The sequence below is a fragment of the Arachis stenosperma genome, chromosome 2, assembly GCF_014773155.1.
Source record: "Arachis stenosperma cultivar V10309 chromosome 2, arast.V10309.gnm1.PFL2, whole genome shotgun sequence".
Classification (NCBI taxonomy): domain Eukaryota; kingdom Viridiplantae; phylum Streptophyta; class Magnoliopsida; order Fabales; family Fabaceae; genus Arachis; species Arachis stenosperma.
The window spans coordinates 83,898,163-83,906,273 of record NC_080378.1 but is presented as its reverse complement, the minus strand read 5'-3'; the positions used below and the strand labels follow the sequence as shown (position 1 = coordinate 83,906,273).

The 8,111-nt window shown below is 39.8% G+C and overlaps 1 non-coding gene across 1 annotated transcript; it reads right to left on the bottom strand.

Moving 5' to 3' along the window:
• Window positions 1-1,595: 1,595 nt before the first annotated feature.
• LOC130964047 (small nucleolar RNA R71) lies at window positions 1,596-1,703 on the bottom strand. Its single transcript, XR_009080159.1, has one exon. It is a non-coding gene; the product is annotated as a small nucleolar RNA R71 (small nucleolar RNA).
• Window positions 1,704-8,111: the final 6,408 nt, after the last annotated feature.

The following is an 8,111-nucleotide window of genomic DNA, read 5'->3' as shown; positions in this document are numbered from 1 at the left end:
ACTTTTATGTTTTGGTTGAACTTTTATGTTAGAACTTTTATGTTTTGGTTGAACTAATCAATGTACTCACTAGCTAATGTTATTTTGTTTCAAGACAATTTTAGCTAAAAGGATCTTGTTTGACTTATGTATGTTTTTGCATATTATATACATGTAAACTTGCTTATTAAAATCGTTAATATATTAGTTAATTTAAAAATAATTTAGTAAATTATCCATGTAATTTGTAATAAAAAAAAAGTTGTTACAAAATAATTAATTTGCTTTGGTAACTAAAGAAAAAAAATGTTACAAAATCATGTTACATTTTGTAACAAAATTTTTTGATAGAAAAAAAATTGACTGTCACGAAAAATACCTTAAATATCAAAATTTGTTACCACTTTTGTAACGGCTTTGGGTTTTTTGTATCAGAAAAAATTGTTACAAAATATGGTATTGAATTGTAACAGTTTCATTTTTCGTTACAAAAACTTTTTGTAACGGGACTTACTGCAATGGACCCTTTTTTCGTTACAAAAAACTTTTGTTTCAAAATTTTGACGTTTTGTAACAATATTTTTTGTTACAAATGTGCCTTTTTCTTGTAGTGGGCCTTTTCTGTTGAGAGAGGTTTAATGTTTGAATCATATCTTTTCTTGTTAGGCAAGTCATTAATTTTTAAAATCAAATCTTTTTAAAATTATTTTTCAAATCATATCTTTTCAATCATATCTTTTTAAAACCATAACTTTTCAATCATATCTTTTTAATCACATCTTTTTCAAAATAGTTTTCAATCATATCTTTTTAATTTCTAATTTCAAAATCTTTTTCAAAAATCACTTGATTTCTTTTCCACTCTTGGTTTTCGAAAATCAATTAGTGTTTTTCAAAATATTTTTAAAATCTTTTACTTAATTCTCGAAAATTTCTTCCCCTCTTCTCACATCCTTCTATTTATGGAGTAACACTCCTGCTCAATGCACAATTCGAACTCTATCTCACTAAGTTCGAATTCTTCTACCTCTTCATTCTATTTTTCTGTTCCTCTGACACCTCAAGGAATCTCTATACTGTGACATAGAGGATTCCATATTTTCTTATTCTCTTCTCTTTCATATGAGCAGGAGCAAAGACAAAAGCATTCTTGTTGAGGCTGACCCTGAACCTGAAAGGACCTAACAGAAATCTTTAAAGAAGAAGAACCTATGGCAGCCAAAAACAACAACAATGCCAACAATGCAAGGAAGGTGCTGGGTGACTTTACTGCACCTACCCCCGACTTCTATGGGAGAAGAATCTCTATCCCTGCCATTGGAGCAAACAACTTTGAGCTTAAGCCTCAATTAGTTTCTCTAATGCAACAAAATTGCAAGTTCCATGGACTTCCATTGGAAGATCCTCATCAGTTTTTAGCTGAGTTCTTGCAAATCTGTGACACTGTCAAGACTAATGGGGTTGACCCTGAGGTCTACAAACTTATGCTATTCCCTTTTGCTGTAAGAGACAGAGCTAGAATATGGTTGGACTTACAACCTAAAGACAGCCTGAACTCTTGGGAAAAGCTAGTCAATGCCTTCTTGGCAAAGTTCTTTCCACCTCAAAAATTGAGTAAGCTTAGAGTGGAAGTCCAAACCTTCAGACAGAAGGAAGGAGAATCCCTCTATGAAGCTTGGGAAAGATACAAACAATTGATCAGAAAATGTCCTTCTGACATGCTTTCTGAATGGAGCATCATAGGTATTTTCTATGATGGTCTGTCTGAACTGTCCAAGATGTCTTTGGATAGCTCTGCTGGAGGATCTCTTCATCTGAAGAAGACGCCTACAGAAGCTCAAGAGCTCATTGAAATGGTTGCAAATAACCAATTCATGTACACTTCTGAAAGGAATCCTGTGAACAATGGGACAAATTAGAAGAAAGGAGTTCTTGAGATTGATACTCTGAATGCCATACTGGCTCAGAACAAAATACTGACCCAACAAGTCAATTTGATCTCTCAAAGTCTGTCTGGAATGCAAAATGCACCAGGCAGTACTAAGGATGCTTCATCTGAAGAAGAAGCTTATGGTCCTGAGAACCCTTCAATGGAAGAGGTGAATTACATGGGAGAACCCTATGGAAACACCTATGATTCTTCATGGAGAAATCATCCCAATTTCTCATGGAAGGATCAACAGAGACCTCAACAAGGTTTCAACAACAATAATGGTGGAAGAAACAGGTTTAGCAATGGCAAGCCTTTTCCATCATCTTCTCAGCAACAGACAGAGAATTCTAAGCAGGACCACTCTGACTTAGCAACCATGGTCTCTGATCTAATCAAAACCACTCAAAGTTTCATGACTGAAACAAGGTCCTCCATTAGGAATTTGGAGGCACAAGTGGGTCAGCTGAGCAAGAAAATTACTGAACTCCCTCCTAGTACTCTTCCAAGCAATACAGAAGAAAATCCAAAAGGAGAGTGCAAGGCCATCAACATGGCCGAATTTGGAGAGGAGGGAGAGGCAGTGAACGCCACTGAGGAAGACCTCAATGGACGTCCACTGGCCTCCAATGAGTTCCTTAATGAGGAACCATGGGAATCTGAGGCTCACATATAGAGATTCCATTGGACTTACTTCTGCCATTCATGAGCTCTGATGAGTATTCTTCCTCTGAAGAGGATGAATATGTCACTGAAGAGCAAGTTGCCAAATACCTTGGAGCAATCATGAAGCTAAATGACAAGTTATTTGGTAATGAGACCTGGGAGAACGAACCTCCTTTGCTCACCAAAGAACTGGATGACTTGTCTAGGCAGAAATTACCTCAAAAGAGACAAGATCCTGGGAAGTTTTCAATACCTTGTACCATAGGCACCATGACCTTCAAAAAGGCTCTGTGTGACTTAGGGTCAAGTGTAAACCTCATTCCTCTCTCTGTAATAGAGAAACTAGGGATCTTTGAGGTACAAGCTGCAAGAATCTCACTAGAGATGGCAGACAACTCAAGAAAACAAGCTTATGGACTTGTAGAGGATGTTTTGGTGACGATTGAAGACCATTACATCCCTGCTGATTTCATAGTTCTAGAGACTGGTAAGTGCATGGATGAATCCATCATCTTTGGCAAACCCTTCCTAGCCACAGCAAAGGCTGTGATTGATGTTGATAGAGGTGAACTGATCATTCAAGTGAATGAAGAATCCTTTGTGTTTAAGGCTCAAGGATATCCCTCTGTCACCATGGAGAGGAAGCATGAAGAGCTTCTCTCAAAACAGAGCCAAACAGAGCCCCCACAGTCAAACTTTAAGTTTGGTGTTGGGAGGCCACAACCAAACTCTAAGTTTGGTGTTGAATCCCCACATTCAAACTCTAAGTTTGGTGTTGGGAGGTTCCAACATTGCTCTGAGTATCTGTGAGGCTCCATGAGAGCCCTCTGTCAAGCTACTGACATTAAAGAAGCGCTTGTTGGGAGGCAACCCAATGTTATATTTTATCTATTTTCCTTTTTTATTTTATGTTTTCTTTAGGTTGATGATCATGAGAAGTCACAAAATCAATTGAAAAAGCAAAAATAGAATGAAAAACAGGAAGAAAAATAGCACACCCTAGAGGAAGGCCTTGCTGGCGTTTAAACGCCAGTAAGGATAGCAGTTGGGCGTTTAACGCCCAGTCTGGCACCATTCTGGGCGTTTAACACCAGAAAGGGGCACCAGACTGGCGTTAAACGCCAAGAAAGGGCAAGAAGCTGACGTTAAACGCTAGAAATGGGCACTAGCCCGACGTTTAACGCCAGAATTGGCATATAGAGCAATTTTGCTCGCCACTTGGTGCAGGGATGACTTTTCCTTGACACCTCAGGATCTGTGGACCCCACAGGATCCCCACCTACCCCACCACCGTCTCTCTTCTTCACCTATTCACCAATCACCTCAACCACTCTTTCCCGAACACCCCTCACCTATCAAATCCCACCATTCTCTTCACCACTCACATCCATCCTTCATAAAACCACTTTCCCTCCCAAACCCACCCATAATGGCCGAACCACAAAGCCATCTCCATCTCCTCTATTTCTTCTTCTTCTACTCTCTTCTTTCTTCTTTTGCTCGAGGACGAGCAAACCTTCTAAGTTTGGTGTGGTAAAAGCATTGCTTTTTGTTTTTTCATAACCATTTATGGCATCCAAGGCCGGAGAAACCTCTAGAAAGAGGAAAGGGAAGGCAAAAGCTTACACCTCCGAGTCATGGGAGATGGAGAGATTCATCTCAAGGGTGCATTAAGACCACCTCTATGAAGTTGTGGCCATGAAGAAGGTGATCCCCGAGGTCCCTTTCAAACTCAAAAAGGGTCAACTTTGATCAAAGGTTGGACTAAGTCCTCATGGATACCACTAAGAAAAGGATGGAGCAAATAAGAGAACCTCATCAAGAGCATGAGGAAATCCCTCTCATCATGAAATCCATGAGATGCCTCAAGGGATGCACTTTCCTCCACAAAACTATTGGGAGCAAATCAACACCTCCCTAGGAGAATTGAGTTCCAACATGGGACAACTAAGGGTGGAGCACCAAGAACATTCCATCCTCTTCCATGAAATTAGAGAAGATCAAAGAATCATGAGAGAGGAGCAACAAAGGCAAGGAAGAGACATTGAGGAGCTCAAGCACTCCATAAGATCTTCAAGAGGAAGAACAAGCTGCCATCACTAAGGTGGACCCGTTCTTTAATCTCCTTGTTCTTTATTTTCTTGTTTTTCGAAAAATCATGCTTATGTTTATCTATGTTTGTGTCTTATGATCATTAGTGTCTTAGTGTCTATGCCTTAAAGTTATGAATGTCCTATGAATCCATCACCTTTCTTAAATGAAAAATGTTCTTAATTGAAAAAGAGAAGAATTGCATGAATTTTGAATTTTATAACAGATTAATTATTTTGATGTGGTGGCAATACTTTTGTTCTCTGAATGTATGCTTAAACAGTGCATATGTCTTTTGAATTTGTTGTTCATGATTGGTTGGCTCTTGAAAGAATGATGAAAAAGGAGACATGTTACTGAGGATCTGAAAAATCATGAAAATGATTCTTGAAGCAAGAAAAAGCATTGAATACAAAAAAAAAAGAGAAGCGAAAAAAAAAGAGAAAAAAAAAACGAAAAAAATGGGAGAAAGAGAAAAAGAAAGAAAAAGAAAGAAATAAAGTTGTGATCCAAGGCAAAAAGAGTGTGCTTAAGAACCTTGGACACCTCTAATTGGGGACTCTAGCAAAGCTGAGTCACAATCTGAAAAGGTTCACCCAATTATGTGTCTGTGGCTTGTATGTATCCGGTGGTAATACTGGAAGACAGAGTGCTTTGGGCCACGGCCAAGACTCATAAAGTAGCTGTGTTCAAGAATCATCATACTTAACTAGGAGAATCAATAACACTATCTGGATTCTGAGTTCCTATAGAAGCCAATCATTCTGAATTTCAAAGGATAGAGTGAGATGCCAAAACTATTCAGAGGCAAAAAGCTAAAAGCCCCGCTCATCTAATTAATACTGATCTTCATAGATGTTTTTGGAGTTCATTGCATATTCTCTTCTTTTTATCTTATTTGATTTTCAGTTGCTTGAGGACAAGCAACAATTTAAGTTTGGTGTTGTGATGAGCGGATAATTTGTACGCTTTTTGGCATTGTTTTTAGTATGTTTTTAGTATGATTTAGTTAGTTTTTAGTATATTTTTATTAGTTTTTAATTAAAATTCACTTTTCTGGACTTTACTATGAGTTTGTGTGTTTTTCTGTGATTTCAGGTATTTTCTGGCTGAAATTGAGGGACCTGAGCAAAAATCTGATTCAGAGACTGAAAAGGACTGCAGATGCTGTTGGATTCTGACCTCCCTGCACTCGAAGTGGATTTTCTGGAGCTACAGAAGCCCATTTGGCGCACTCTCAACGGCGTTGGAAAGTAGACATCCTGGCTTTCCAGCAATATATGATAGTCCATACTTTGCCCGAGATTTGATGGCCCAAACCGGCGTTCCAAATCAGCTCAAAACTGCCCAGCGTTTAACGCCGGAACTGGCACAAGAATGGGAGTTAAACGCCCAAACTGGCACAAAAGCTGGCGTTTAACTCCAAGAAGAGTCTCTACACGAAAATGATTCAATGCTCAGCCCAAACACACACCAAGTGGGCCCAGAAGTGGATTTTTATGTCATTTACTTATCTTTGTAATTCTTAAGCTACTAGTTCCCTATAAATAGGACCTTTTGCTATGGTATTATCAATCTTGGTAGCTATCTTTAGTCTTATGCTATCTTAGATCATTGGGAGGCTGGCCTCACGGCCATGCCTAGACCTTGTTCTTATGTATTTTCAACGGTGGAGTTTCTACACACCATAGATTAAGGTGTGGAGCTCTGCTGTACCTCGAGTATTAATGCAATTACTATTGTTTTTCTATTCAATTCGGCTTGTTCTTGTTCCAAGATATCACTTGTTCTTTAACTTGATGAATGTGATGATCCGTGACACTCATCATCATTCTCACATATGAACGTGTGACCGTCAATCACCTCCGTTCTACCTTAGATTGTGACGAGCTTCAAACTCGCGATTGTGGGGCGTTAGTGACAGACGCAAAAGAATCACTGGATTCTATTCCGACATGATCGAGAACCGACAGTTGGATAGCCGTGCCGTGACAGGGTGCGTTGAACATTTCCACTGAGAGGACGGGACTGTAGCCATTGACAACGGTGATGCCCAACATACAGCTTGCCATGGAAAGGAGTAAGAAGGATTGGATGAAGACAGTAGGAAAGCAGAGAGACGGAAGGGACAAAGCATCTCCATTCGCTTATCTGAAGTTCTCACCAATGAATTACATAAGTATCTCTATCTTTATCTTTTTGTTTTATTCATATATCATCCATAACCATTTGAGTCTGCCTGACTGAGATTTACAAGGTGACCATAGCTTGCTTCATACCAGCAATCTCCGTGGGATCGACCCTTACTCGCGTAAAGTTTATTACTTGGACGACCCAGTGCACTTGCTGGTTAGTTGTGCGAAGTTGTGTTTATGCCATGGTATTGAACACCAAGTTTTTGGATTCATTACCGGGGATTATTTGAGTTGTGAAAAGTAGTGCTCACAATTTCGTGCACCAGTATGAAGTTGGAGAGAAAAGCTTGTTGGGACCGGAAATGATAGCTAAGATTACTGAACAAGTCAAGAAAATCCGAGATAGGATGCTTACGGCGCAGAGTCGTCAAAAGAGTTACGCCGATCAGAGGCGAAAGCCCTTAGAATTTGAGGAAGGAGACCATGTTTTTCTTAAGGTTACTCCGACCACGAGAGTAGGTAGGGCGATTAAAACAAAGAAGTTGAATCCTCGATACATTGGTCCATTTCAAATCCTGGAAAGGATTGGACCGGTGGCATATCGGATGGCTCTACCACCTTACCTTTCGAACCTGCACGACGTGTTTCACGTGTCGCAGCTTCGAAAGTACACTCCTGATGCTAGCCATGTGTTGGAACCTGAATCGGTTCAGTTAAGGGAAGATTTGACGCTTCCAGTGGCTCCAGTCAGAATTGATGATACCAGTATCAAACGGTTGCGTGGAAAAGAGGTTTCATTAGTCAAAGTGGCATGGAGTCGAGGCGGTGTTGAGGAACACACTTGGGAACTCGAGTCGGAGATGCGAACGGATTATCCGCATTTATTCTCAGGTAATTGCATTTGAATTTTGTGGGCGAAATTCCCAATTAGGTGGGTAGAATGTAAAACCCGGTTAATTAACGGCTAATTAACCCATACATGAGAATTTATTCTAGAAAGCCTAAAATGTGATTTTTATGGCTAAATGTGATAGAGGAGACTGAGACGAGAATTTCACTACCAATTTTATAGAATTCGGACCAAGATTGGACCGAACGGGCCAACCCGGGCCAACCAGACCCAAAGTGGGCCCTTGGCCCAACATAACTAAACCAAAACCCTAGTTTTCAGCACTCTCTCTCCTCACAACACACTCAAACACGCTGAAATGGTGGAGAGGAAGGGAAGAACACTCTCTCAACTTCTTTCTCTCACTTGATCTTCAAACCACCATAACTTTTGATCTAGAGCTCCGATTGCCGCTCTGTTT